This window comes from Lactuca virosa, chromosome 7 (genome assembly GCF_052849685.1).
Source record: "Lactuca virosa cultivar CGN04683 chromosome 7, Lactuca_virosa_CGN04683_v6, whole genome shotgun sequence".
Classification (NCBI taxonomy): domain Eukaryota; kingdom Viridiplantae; phylum Streptophyta; class Magnoliopsida; order Asterales; family Asteraceae; genus Lactuca; species Lactuca virosa.
The window spans coordinates 121,782,195-121,795,968 of NC_136432.1; positions in this window are offsets into that span (position 1 = coordinate 121,782,195).

Consider the following 13,774-nt stretch of genomic DNA (forward strand, 5'->3'; position numbering starts at 1 on the left):
AACACACAAAAGTGGGCGCGTTAGATAGAGTTTAATTCAAGGATTCCGGAACATCAAACGAATCAATTTTGGAGTTTCTGAACTCCGGGAAATTGTGTTTGAAGTTTCGCGTCTAAACGACTCGCTGTATCCGTTTTCGCGATTTTTGTAAATATTTTTGTTAAAAATATTTCGAGTGTGAAATTAAATAATAGTCTATAGCCTGAGATCAAAAACGTTCTCGGAAATCCCGTCGGCAAAGTGTAAGTGCCTCAACGGACCGATTCGGTCTTACACGATTAAAGAAAAACAATGTTTTACCACTTGTTTTTTTTTAAAACTGTCGTATCTTTTGCATACAAACTCCGTTTTGGACGTTCTTTATATTTTCGGAAACAGGGGAACATGTACTATAATATTTTAATATTTGCTTTGCTCAAAATTGCTTAATACGAAATTTCAGTTTTTCAAACGCATTAATTAGCGTTGTCGTTTAAGCGGTTTGATTCGGTTTGTAGTTTACACGTTTGGAAGTATGGTATCATCTGACATCATATAATAATTGAAATAAAATTATTTATTTTACTTTAGATGCACTAAAACTCAATAAGTCAGATTATCACAAGATTCGCGGTGAATTGGCCGGTTATAATTTTAGCCATAAATTTCGGGATGTCACATGATGCTTCGGAACCCAAGTCAAGAACTCAACCCTCGACAACAAGATTAAAGGTCGGGTTTTGAGAAGGGGGTTTCCTTGGCATTGGGTCGGGCATACATTATTCAGTCAAGCTTGGGACGGTGTGATACGAATATTTTCTTTTTTCAGATAAGAAAGAAAAATGAGCTAAACTAGTATCTAACTATTCCCAAGCGAATGCCCGCACAAATATATTTGACAAAAAGATAAGTAGTTTGAGTATCGGAACAAATATACCAGATTGTGCGCTGAGCAGCAGCAAAATTTATCGCACCCGAATATTTTTTTGATTTTTCAATTACTGGTCTGATGGCCCTTTTCTATTTGTAGTGTAGAACAAACGATCAAAAGCTCGGGTCCTTATCCGCCCTAACGAAGTGTAGATCTGATAAAAGAAGTTCAAAATTTTTTAAAATTTTGAAAAGTCGATTTATGAAAATTTGAATATTTCAACCATTCCGACGTTGTTTTTAGAGGCTTAGAAGTGTAGAGAAAGTAAAAAGAAAAAGATTGATACATTCCGTGTTTAATTCCGACAAAAAGCGAGAATCTTGTTGAATTTATGGATAATTTTCGAATATTAGAGAGATTTCAGAGAGCAATGTAGAGGTTGCAGGAGGTGGGAGTTAGAAAGTGAGGCAAAAACTCAAATTTATACTAGTTCCTAAAAATTCGACCGAAAATCCGATCGAATTTATTTACTGTAGCAGCGATCGAATTTATTTTTTCCTTTTATTTCTGAACAAAAAAACCTCGATGCATTAATTCGATTGAATTTTTTGACAAATTCGATCGAATTTTTTACAGATTTTCTTTTTTCGATTTTTTTCAACTTACAAAACCTCGATAAGCTTATTCGATCGTATTGTTTAAAAAATTCGATCGAACTTTTTCTCAAAAATTCATTTTTTTGAATTTTTTTTTTGTAGAAAAGAAAAATAGAATCCTTCTTGCTCACTTGATTAACAAGATTCTTTTTTTTCTAAATACCTAATAAACTTATAAATGAAAACACACCAAAAGTAAAGAAAAGTTGCAAAAAGAAATAAAACTTAATATACTCGGGTTGCCTCCCGGTAAGCTGCCCGTTTTTATTATCGTTGGCTCGACATTGTTACTTGGTTCCTTAATTTGCGGTAAGTCGGGACCTCTACAAGCTCCACTTCTTCGTTCATGACTTGAGAACCTTCATAAAAAGGTTTGAGCCGGTGACAATTAAACTCGGAAATTTTACTTGTTTGTTCACTTTTAATCTCTATGGCATCATGATCAAACACGTTAGTAACAACAAAAGGTCACACCCAACGAGACCTCAATTTACCAGAATTAAGTTTAATATGAGAGTGATACAAGAGTACCTTTTGACCGGTAGGAAATACCTTTCGCGAGATCATCTTGTTGTGAAAAGGCTTCGTTTTCTCCTTGTAAATTGCTTCATTCTCATAAGCATTGTTCCGGATTTCTTCTAGCTCTTGAATATCCAACCTCCTTTTCTTTCCAGCTTCATCCATACTTATATTAAGTTTTTTAACAGCCCAGTATGCGGTGCTCTAACTCCACAGGAAGTCAACACGGTTTTCTAAAGACTATTCGATAAGGTGACATTCCAATTAAAGTTTTATACGTCGTCCTGTGAGCCCATAATGCATCGTTTTTTCAATGATACCTTAATCTGTCGGGTAGAAGCTTCAGCCTACCCATTGGTTTGTGGGTGATAAGCAGTCGACACCCGATGAGTGACACCATATTTCTTCAGAACAGCCTCAAGGGTGCGGTTGCAGAAATACGTGCCCTGGTCACTAATGATGGCCTTTGGTGTCCCGAACGTAGCAAAAATGTTGGTTTTAATAAAATCAACCACAACCTTTGCGTCATCTGTCCGAGTAGCTTTCACCTTAACCCATTTTGAGATGTAATCCACTGTTAGAAAGATATACACAAACCCAAAAGATGGAGGAAATGGACCCATGAAGTCTATGCCCCAAACATAAAAAATTTCACATACTAAGATCAAAGTGAGTCGCATCTGATTCCGAGAAGCGAAAGATCCAGTCATTTGGCACCGGTCACGGGTTTTGCAAAATAGGAACGAATCGCGAAAAATATGAGGCTTATATAGACCGCTGTCCAAAACTTTGCGCGTGGTTTGTTGTACACCATAATGCCATCCACAAGCTTCAGAATGATAGAAGTTCCGAATTGATTTAACTTCATCTTGGAGCACACATCTAGTAATAACATGATCAGCACATGGTTTCCATAAATATGGCTTGTCCTAGACATATCAATTTGACTCATTTCTTATTTTATCTTTCTGAGCTCGAGTGAGATCTGAAGGGAGTTCTCTGGAGACCAAGTCATTCACTATATCAACAAACCATGGAGGACTCTAAATAGTGAAAAGATGCTCATCAGGAAATCTTGCACGGATTGGTGTCAGTTCTTCAGGTGGTATAAGTCGGCTCAGATGATAAGCTACCAAATTTTCTTTCCCAATTTTTTCTCTGGTCTCTATTTTGAATTCCTTTAAAAAGCAGAATCCATCTGATTAGTCTTGGCTTTGAATATTTATTGGCGAGAAGATACCGAATGGCTGCATGGCCAGAAAAAATTATGACTTTCGTCCCCAACAAGTATTGTCTGAATTTCTCCAAAGCGAAAACGATTGACAGCCACTCTTTTCCTGTGGTAGAATAATTTGCAAGTGTGTTGTCCAAAAATTTTGAAGAATAATGAATGACATGGGGGAACCGATCTTTCCTTTGTCCCAACACAGCTCCAACATCAGCATTGCTCGCGTCACACATAATCTCGAAAGATAAGCTCCAATCAGGTGGCTGAACAACGGGAGCTGAAGTGAGTAGATTTTTCAGCAAGTCGAAAGCCTTTTTGCACCCTTCGTTAAAATCAAACTCTGCATCTTTTTGTAGTAGTTGACACATGGGCACTATGATCTTTGAGAAGTCTTTAATAAACCTCCAGTAAAAACGTGCATGACCAAGAAAAGAACGCACTTCCCGAACACTCTTCGGGTAGGGTAAGCTTTTGATAATATCTATTTTAGCCTTGTCTACTTGTAAACCTTTTTTTGAAACAATATGACCTAAAATCTCACCTTGGCCAACCATAAAGTGACATTTTTCAAAATTTAAGACCATACCAGTTTCAATGTATCTTTGAAGAATTTAGATGGGGTTTTTAAGGCAAGTATCAAAGGAATATCCATAGACAGTAAAATCATCCATGAAGACTTCTATGATATTTTCTACATACTCGGAAAAAATACTTACCATACAACTTTGGAAGGTGGCAGGGGCGTTGCAGAGTCCAAAAGGCATCCGTTTGTAAGCAAAAGTTCCAAATGGTCAGGTGAAGGTTGTCTTCTCCTAAACTTCTGGGGCGACTGGATTATGTTGAAAGCCTGAGAATCCATCCAAAATGGCAGTAATGTGACTTTCCAACAAGTCTCTCTAACATCTAATTGATGAACGGAAGTGGAAAGTGATGTTTTCGGGTAGCAGCGTTTAACTTCGTGTAGTCGATGCAGACACGCCATCTATTCTGAACTCGAGTCATGACTAATTCTCCTTCTTTATTTTCCAGAACTATCACTCCATCTTTCTTCGGAACTTGAACTGGACTGACTCATTTGTTGTCAGATATCGGGTATATAATTCCATCATCCAAGTGTTTCATAATTTCCTTCTTTACCACTTCCATCATTGGTTGGTTCAGTCTTCTCTAGGCTTCCATTGAAGGATTATAATCTTCTTCCATTAGTATTTTGTGCATGTATATAGATGGGCTGAGTCCTTTTATATCAGCTCTGGTCCATCCTATCGAGTTCTCATACTGCTTCAAAATCCCAATTAGTTCAGATTCCTCCTTTTCTGAAATCGTGTTGGATATAATGACCGAGAGTGTTTCTTTTTCTCCAAGAAACGCATATTTCAGATGTTCTGGAAGAGTCTTCCTCTCCAAGATGGGTGCTTGCACTTAGAGATGCACACAAAAACCGGTTTCACTATTCAAAACCGGATCCAATCCGAAACCGGATTGGGTCAAAACCGGTTTTGACCAAACCGGATCGGATCGGATTTAAAACCGGATTTTCAATCGGATCCTAATCCTATATTCCAAATCGGATTTGATACCGGATCGTAAACCGGATTCGCTAAAAACCGGATCCAAATCCGCCCCAAAATCCGATTAAAACCCACTAAGATCGGTTTAAACCGGTTTCAAATCGGATTAGAATCGGATTTGGATTTTGGTTGGAACCGGATCGGATTTTGACCGGATTCGGATCGAATTTTGACCGGATCGGATTTTTGATGATGTAAGCGAAACCGGATCGGATTCGGATCCGGATCGGATCGGATCAGATTCAGGTTTTGTGCACCTCTACTTGCACTACACAAGGAAAAAGTTTGGAGTTAGAATTAGGTAACTTCAAAATCTGATTGTCATACCTGAGTTTCTTTTTCTGGTCCATGTGAGCTACCATTTCTTTCACTTGCTTGTCAAGAACATATCTTTCTAATATAACATGGGCTGTATTAACAGAAAATTTTATGTGGAGCACTAAAGCTAGTGACTTTCTGTTAGTAATCTCAAAGTATCCAACAGTTAACGATTTGATTACATCAATAAAATTAAAAGCTGAAACATCATCTGGATAATGGATGGCATCATAAGTATAAGTTGATAACTTCACCATTGAATTCCATGGAAAGGGTACCATCATAAACATCTATTTTAGTTCTGGCAGTTTTCAAAAATGGTCTCCCCAAAAGAATGGAATTGGAATTCTGTGATTTATCATCTCCCATATCTAAGACGTAAAAATCAGCTAGGAATATCAGCTCAATCACTAAGACCAGAAGGTCCTCCAACACACCTTTTGAGTGTACCAGTGAGAAATCATCCAACTGAATGATGAAACCTGTTCTTTTTAATGGCCCTAGCCAGATAGTTTTAAAAAGTGAATATGGCAAAACATTTATTGAGGCCTTAAAGTCCAGCATGGCACAGGACACTGAAAGATTCCCCAACTTGCAAGGAACAATGACTAATCCTAGGTCCTTGCACTTTCGGGGTAGCCTTTTTGTAAAACAGCTGAATCTTTTTCGTTGACCTTAACTGTTTCGTTACCTTTCATTTTTCTTTTTTAAGTAAATAGTTCTTTCAGAAATTTCATGTATCGGGGTAGCTATTTTTTTAGCATCAAGAAGTGGGATATTTACCTCAACTTTTCTGAAGAAGTCCATAATCTCTTTGTCCTCTTTTTTTTGTGTTTTTCAGTCTTGAGGGAAAAGAAAGAGAAGTAATTTTTACCTCAACTTCAGCAGTTTTGTCATTTTTCTGCACCTCTTCAGTCACCTCAGACTCTTACTCAACTACGATCTCTTCTTCCTTATCTACTTGTTGATCTGGTCCCTTCTAGTTTTTACCGCTTCTAAAAGTAACAACATAAGCGTTGTGCTTTGGGTTTTTCTCAGTATGAGATGAGAACTTTCCTTGTGCTTGTGCTTCCAGCTTGCTCATAGAGTTCGTGATTTATGACACCCAGTGCTCTAAATTTTTGATAATAGAGTTGGTCTCGTTCTAGAAAGCTTGGGTACTAGTAGCAATACTTTTAACAATTTCTTCTAGAGACATGCTGGAACTACTAGGTTGTTGCTGAACATGTGGTTGTTGAAAATTGGTTTGATGTTGATTTTGCTGAAAAGGTTGTTGAATGCCAGGTAGATGTTGATATTGATTTCTCTGTTGAAAATTTTGTTGGGTCTTGGCTGGAAGTTGTTATGGAAGCCTCCCCAATCTTGGTTGTTGTGCGGCTGGTCGAATTGTCTTTGTTGTGATTGATAACCTCCCATGGCCTATACAACTTCAATATCTTCCTGTAATATTGGGCACATGTCTATTGGATGGCCAGTCTTCGCACATATCCCATAAGTTCTGATCTTTGGTTTTAACACTTTTTTCTTTTGTAAGTAAAAGAAAAGATTTTGTTAATTCTAAAATTTGGGACTCAAGGTGGGCATTGTTGATCTCTTTCACTCCTCGCGGTTGGTCTGGATACCATTCCTCTTCGTTTGTTGAATGTTTTGATTCGATTTCTAGCTTCTCTATTAATGCTTGGAACTCGGTTAGCGTCATATCTGCAAGCAAACCACCACTTGAAGAGTTGATCAATCGCCTTTCCATTGGAGTCAACCCTTCACAGAAACATTGATATGGCTGATAGTCACTGATCCTGTGTTGTGCGTACCAGACTCACAACTTCTTGGAACTTTCCTAATAAGTATGAATGGCTTCTCTTTTTCCTTGCTTTATGGTAAGGATTTCTCTACGGAGGTTGAATATTTTCGCTTCTGGAAAATATTTTTCCATAAAGAGGTTAGCTAAGTCGTTCCATGTAGTTATTGATCTAGAAGGGAGATCATACCACCATTCTTTTGCTGCATCTTGGAGAGAAAAGGGGGAATGCCCTTAACTTGATCTGGTCTTTGGTTATATCATGTGGCTTCATCCCAAAACATACTACAAGGAACTCCTCAAGAAACTTATGTGGATCTTCATTCTCAAGGCCTCAGAAGGTCGAAAGTAGATGAATCAGACCAGACTTCAGCTAAAAGTTCCAAGCTCCAGATAAAGTGATACACAAAGGCTGTTGTGTAACATCTTGTGTCGCCCACTCTCGAAGAGTCTATTCAGGATCATCTCCGCGTTCACTCATAGATGGCTCTATTTCAGGATCTGAATCAGAAGGTTTAGGTGTTTCGGATTTGATGGAGATGTGGGTGAGTAATTTTATATGGACTATGCGAAGGTGAGGATGGAGGTGCTTTAGGAAAATATGAGAAGGTTGTTTCCTTTTCGATCTACAAGGGAGTGCCTTTGTGGATTTATTTGCTCTGAAGCTGGAGAAGATGTTGATGCGAAAAATCCCTTAAAATATTTCTGCTGAAGTGCTTATTTTCTGAGTATTCTTGTTGTCTTCTCTATCTCCGGATCAAATTGTAGTGGAGTACCTGTACGTGTAGGTCTTAGCCTAAAATGATTAGTGTTAGCCTTGTCTTCGACAACGTCGCCAATTTGTTAACAGTGCGTCGCAACGCCTAACAAACAAATAATATTAATACAAATACTACTCTAATTCACTAAGGGGTAGTACAGGAAACCAAGGTCGAATCTACAAGGACACGTCCTAAGGTCTATGCCTTTCTAACGTAAGGAATTCATTAAATTAACAAAAATTAAAATGGGGGGATTTGTTAACTGATTAAAACTAGTTTTAATAGAAAATTATAAAAGAAAGAAGCAATTTAAACACTAGAATAAAATTCAGGAAGTAAAAGCAATTTCAGTTTCACGGTGACTCTCCTAATCATACAAATAACCTTTAACACAATACTTGAGTTGTCTACTGTTGAAACCGGTACTGAAAATCATTAATAAGCTCTAACAACTTTCTTTTACTAAAATCTTTAACCAAAACAAGCTCTTTGAATTAAAAATTACTTTTTATTGAATTAACCAAATAAACTCTTAATTAATTTAGAAAAGTAACATTAAGCACAGTGTAAAATTCTCAGTGAAGTCCAATATTTCTCACAAGCTTAGAAGCATAAACACTAGTTTGATCAATTTATATTAGACTTAACCCTAGCACAAAATTAATCTAATATTTATTACTTTTATTGATTATTAAAGAAAATTACGGATCTAAACGAATCAAATAACTAGAATGATTTATTAACAATTAAGGTGGCCAACAAAAACTGAATCAAAATCAAACGTTCAATTAAGCATAAAACTGATCAAACTAAACAGTGAACACAGTAAAAAATCGTGCCTAATGATTAATTGCACAAAAAGTCGAGTCGTTTGCGAAACTGAAATCTAAGGTTTTTAGCCTGACAAGGCTAAAAACGAATTACAAGAAGTAAAAAACGAAATCCATTTGATAAATCTTACTAAACGAAAATAAAAATCGAATCGTGTTCTCCGGGTTTGTGTTTGGCACCCAAAAACCTCTGAAAGTCGTCTCTCAGTCGTCTGGAATCACAAGTTGTCTAAAGTTAGGGTTGTAGGAATATTAAGGAGGCTTATTCATACGATCTGAAAAATTTGAGTGATAAAATCGATTGAATTTATTTTGGCACGATCGATATTTCTTGCCACGATCGAATTTTTGCTCGAATTTCAACTTTTCTTATTTTTCTCGAATTTCTGACTTCGAAGACCTAATTCTATCGAATTTATTGGGAAATTCGATTAATTTTTTCCGCTTTCTTTTTTTCTTCGACTGAAAATGAATTAAAAAATCCTCAAAGTTTTAATTTGATCGAATTTCTTAAATATTCAATCGATTTTCTTGAATTCTGACCGAAACGTCGATTTTTCTTTGATTAAAGCAGCTTCCAAGCATTCATCAACATCCTCCACTAGTTCCAAGCTCCAATTTAGCTCCAAAGCTCCAACAAATGCAACATTAATGTGTCGTATTCTCAATCCTTGCTAATTTTCCCTGAAAATCATAACAAAAGTGAGTAGTACGGACATTCTGCAAACATAATGAGAAAGACACAATCTATAACAAAACAAGGGAAATAGTTAGCATTTTATAAGAAAATAGTGACCAAAACATGCTAATAGATGCATGTAAAATGCACCTAACAATATATATATATATATATATATATATATATATATATATATATATATATATATGTGACATTGCCACCTTTGTAGTGATTCAAAACCAAACTTATTTCATGCATATATATATATATATATATATATATATATATATATATATATATACATACGCATAAGTATATAAGTTATAAAGATCATAACTTACAAAATATACATGTACTTATGATCATCTTTGTGAAACATACCTCTTTATAAAAGCGAGTACATTACACTTTTACGTATATACCAAACATACTCATATATTATAAACTTTATACAAATCATTATGCCTAGTTACTTACCCACATATAAGTTAGGGCTGAGATTTATTCACATACCTTAGTTAAGGGTTTTATAATGAGACACTATTCATTAGCTAAGTCTAAACACTTAGCATATGCATACTACTATAACCATTAATCCCTCGAGCGAGATTTATATGTATAGATCTATACAGGGTTAACATCCCCACCTGCAGCTGCTAGCTACAACATCGGCCGATCAATCAAAACGGGTGATAAGTATCTTCTATCTTTACTACGACATACAATGAAGCGTTGTAGGGGGTACATTCAGTCACATAGCTCGGTTATAGGACCCACTATATACATTAAGTAGAATCTCTCTCTCTCTCTCTCTCTCTCTCTATCTCACTACAAAACCATGGATTTGGTTTCTCTCAAAACAGTTTTAAGTATGGATTTACTTATGCAAAGACATCTTTTGGTTTACAATGGTTATTCAAAGACTCTTTACAAACACAATTTTAAATATGGATTTAATTATGCAAAGACATCTTTTGGTTTTCAATGGTTATGCAAAGACTCATTACAAACATAGTTTTAAGTATGGTTTTACTTACAAAGAAAATACTTTTTAGACTTTTTAAAAGTATCACTGCTATTAGCAGAGAACTAGTAACTCTCACCAGCATGTGTTGACCCACAAAACTACATGTATTCTCAGGGAATCAGTAATCAACTAATTCAGACGACGAATTAGTCATGCATTTCAGGCAATTCATGTACTATACTGTTATCTATAAGAACCATGTATTTAAACATCAAGATGAAATACAAATGTTGTTTTGTTTATTGTTGTACTTGTGCTATATATTCAGTTTACATGTGATCCATGAACTAAGTCGCACAGTTCAGCATGTTCCGCCACCTCGGTCTAGGGTGTGACACCTCACCTTAGGCCTTTAGTAACAACTGGACAACCTGTGCATCTTGGCCTTCAGCACACAGCTGGGCCGCCTCACCGAACCCCAACATGTTGACATATGCATATAAACAATAACATGAAAACACAAGTAATTATAGAATCATACCTCCCTAGCATATCATTACTACATAACACATAATATAAGAAAGGATATATAACATAATTAGGTGGGTTGGCCTTGGTGCCTTAGACCCAAAAGCAAAGTGAGAAAACTCACCTCACAAACTAGCAGGAAATACGATAGCTCCCCCGGGATCAAGATCAACACCACAAGTCACACATAAGACAAAAGGAAACCCAACCTTAACCTAAATTCCAAACCATAAGTTGACCAAAAAGACAACTAAGTCAAACGTCAACCCCCACAGTCAACAATCAAGTCAAATCCCAACCTCTCATTTTAGTGAGTGGCAACATCGTGGCCTCCCATTGGCCATGCGGTGGCAGTATAAGGACAAATAGTTGAGATCTCCCAAGTCACCATGTTGTGGTAGCCTAAAGGCTACACTATGGGAACTGGTCTGAACAACTTAATGAATTAACTTGTTTTCTTCTAGATCCAAGAACTCCAAAGTTTAGATCCAATCCTTCCCAAGGTGTTGAGGGATAAAGTTTCCAACTTTATACATTAATAAATCCCAATAAGTCAAGATGTCAAACCCTAAGTCTTTAATGATAACCAAATGCATGCACACACCCATTAAGCACTTAATCACAAAAAGCCACTTTTCCAAAGCTTCCAGAAAGGTTTCCTACATCTAAAGGGCCATAAAAACTGTACCTTTATGGACATGCATGTCCAATGCATGCCCTTCCATACTAGGTCAAAAACATGGCAAACTATGAACTCCAAGCTTATGCATTGGACCAATTCTCCAAAGATTTCTAGATCTAGAACATATAATACTAAAATGACCACAAGGATCCATAAAGTTGCCAATTTATGGAATCCAACCTTCCAAACTTCCACAACATGAAGACTAACGGGCAAAAGACTTAGATCTAGAAGAAAGTAACATAAATAGTGGATCTTGGAAACTTACAAAGGTCCAAAGAATGCACAAGATATAAATGGTGAGGCATGCTTACTGAATCTACACTCTAGAGCACCTTTTTATTTTTCCTCAAACTACCAAGAGTACCAAAATGGACCAAGAACTTTGGGTTAGGGTTTCTGAGTTAAGAGAGTGATGGACGCTGGGGATGAGAAAAAAATCTACCCTCAGTTTCCTTTAACTAAGGCTTAAGCTTTAAAAATTAGGGTTTATTCATCAGATGGTCGCCATGCTGTGCAGAACACTATCATGTCGTGGGAACCAACACATGACAGACATTTAATATTGACTGTCCACGTCATGGTGGTGCCTCTACCTCATCGTGGTGACCCCAAAAATCATAGTTTACTTAATTAAAATATACCTCAAAGTCCGGATGTTACAATTATCCTATACTTGAATCAAACTTCACCGTCAAAGTCCACTAGTGAAGAACAAGTCTCGGTAGTACTCACGCATCTCCTCCTTCGGATCCCATATCCACTCGGAACCCTTACGTTGCTGCCATTGGACCTTGACTAGGGAACTACCTTGTTAAGAGAGGTCTTGGTCTTCCTTTCCAAAATCGCCACCGACCTCTCCACATGATTCATGCGCTCATCGACCTAGATATCATCACAATAATATCGTCCACTAAGAACTTTCGAAGTTGAGAAACATGGAAAATGCTATGAATCTGGCTAAGCTCCTCAGGCAGATCAAACTGGTAGGCCACTTTTCCTACTCTATCCACTACTCGGAAAGGTCCAATGAATCGGGGGCCCAAATTCCCCAGCTTCCAGAAGCGTATAACACCCTTCCAGTGTGATACCTTCAGTAATACCATATCCCCGACCTGAAATTCCAACTTGGATTGATACCTATCTACGTAACTCTTTTGTCTGCTTTGAGCTGTCTACAATATCTCTCTAACCTACTATATGAGCTTTGTCATCTCGAGCACTATATCTAGGCACCACATGACTTGCTCACCAACCTCTCCCCAACAAATAGGGATCCGACACTTCCTCCCATAGAGAAGCTCAAAGGAGGCATACTGATGTTGGCATGATGGTTGTTGTTGTATGAAAACTCTGCCAACGGTAGGTAGGAGTCCCAGCTCCCACCAAAATCAATGATACATGCCCTTAACATATGCTTTAGTGTCTAGATGGTACGCTCATTCTGCCCGCCCGTATGAGGATGTTTTGCCATGCTGAAATGCAGTCTTGTACCTAACTCCTCGTGAAATCTCTTCCAGAACCTGGAAGTAAAGCGTACGTCTTAATCTGATACAATCCAAGCAATCACTCCATGACTAGAAACTACCTCTCGAACATAGATATCTGCCAATTTCTCAGCAGATGAGCTCTCATGAATGGCTAGAAAATGCACATTCTTGGTCAGTCGATCAAATATAACCCAAATAGTATCTAATCCCTTAGCTTTTCGTGGTAGCTTCGTGATGAAATCCACGGTCATCTGTTCCCATTTCCACAAAGGGACCTCCAAAGGTTGTAACTTGCCATGGGGACGACGATGTTCGGCCTAGACCTTCTGATAGGTCAAGCACGTCTCAACGTACCAAGTGACGTCTCTCTTCATGCATGACCACCAATAATTGTGCGACAAGTCTAGACTCCACTGTTGGGTTTTATGTACTACAACACTCCTATGGTGCACATACAACCCTAATGCTTTGGATCTAAGTTTTCTCTAGTTATACATGCAACACAAATTATCCAAAGCATGAAACCTATAACTAGCATAAAACTTTGATACTTGAAACATAAGAACTAGTTAGAAGAATACCTCTTAGTTGTAGCATGTAGAATTTGGCCTTTCAAGAGCTTAGCACCTTAAGTGTGATGCCTAAAAAAAGTAACAAACACCATGGACAAATGCAGGATTATGAGAGAGAGGTCATGAAGCACTAAAATCAGCTAGGGTTCAACTAGGAATCATTCAACCAATTTTAGGTGCATTAGGGGTTACATTTATAGTGTGGAATTCCTAGAGTTTCAACTTGTAAAACCTAATTCACTTCCTTGGGCCTAGAATCCAATAATCCATATGATAAGCCCTTTGGACTAACTATTAGTCCATTCTAATCAACATGGATCATTAG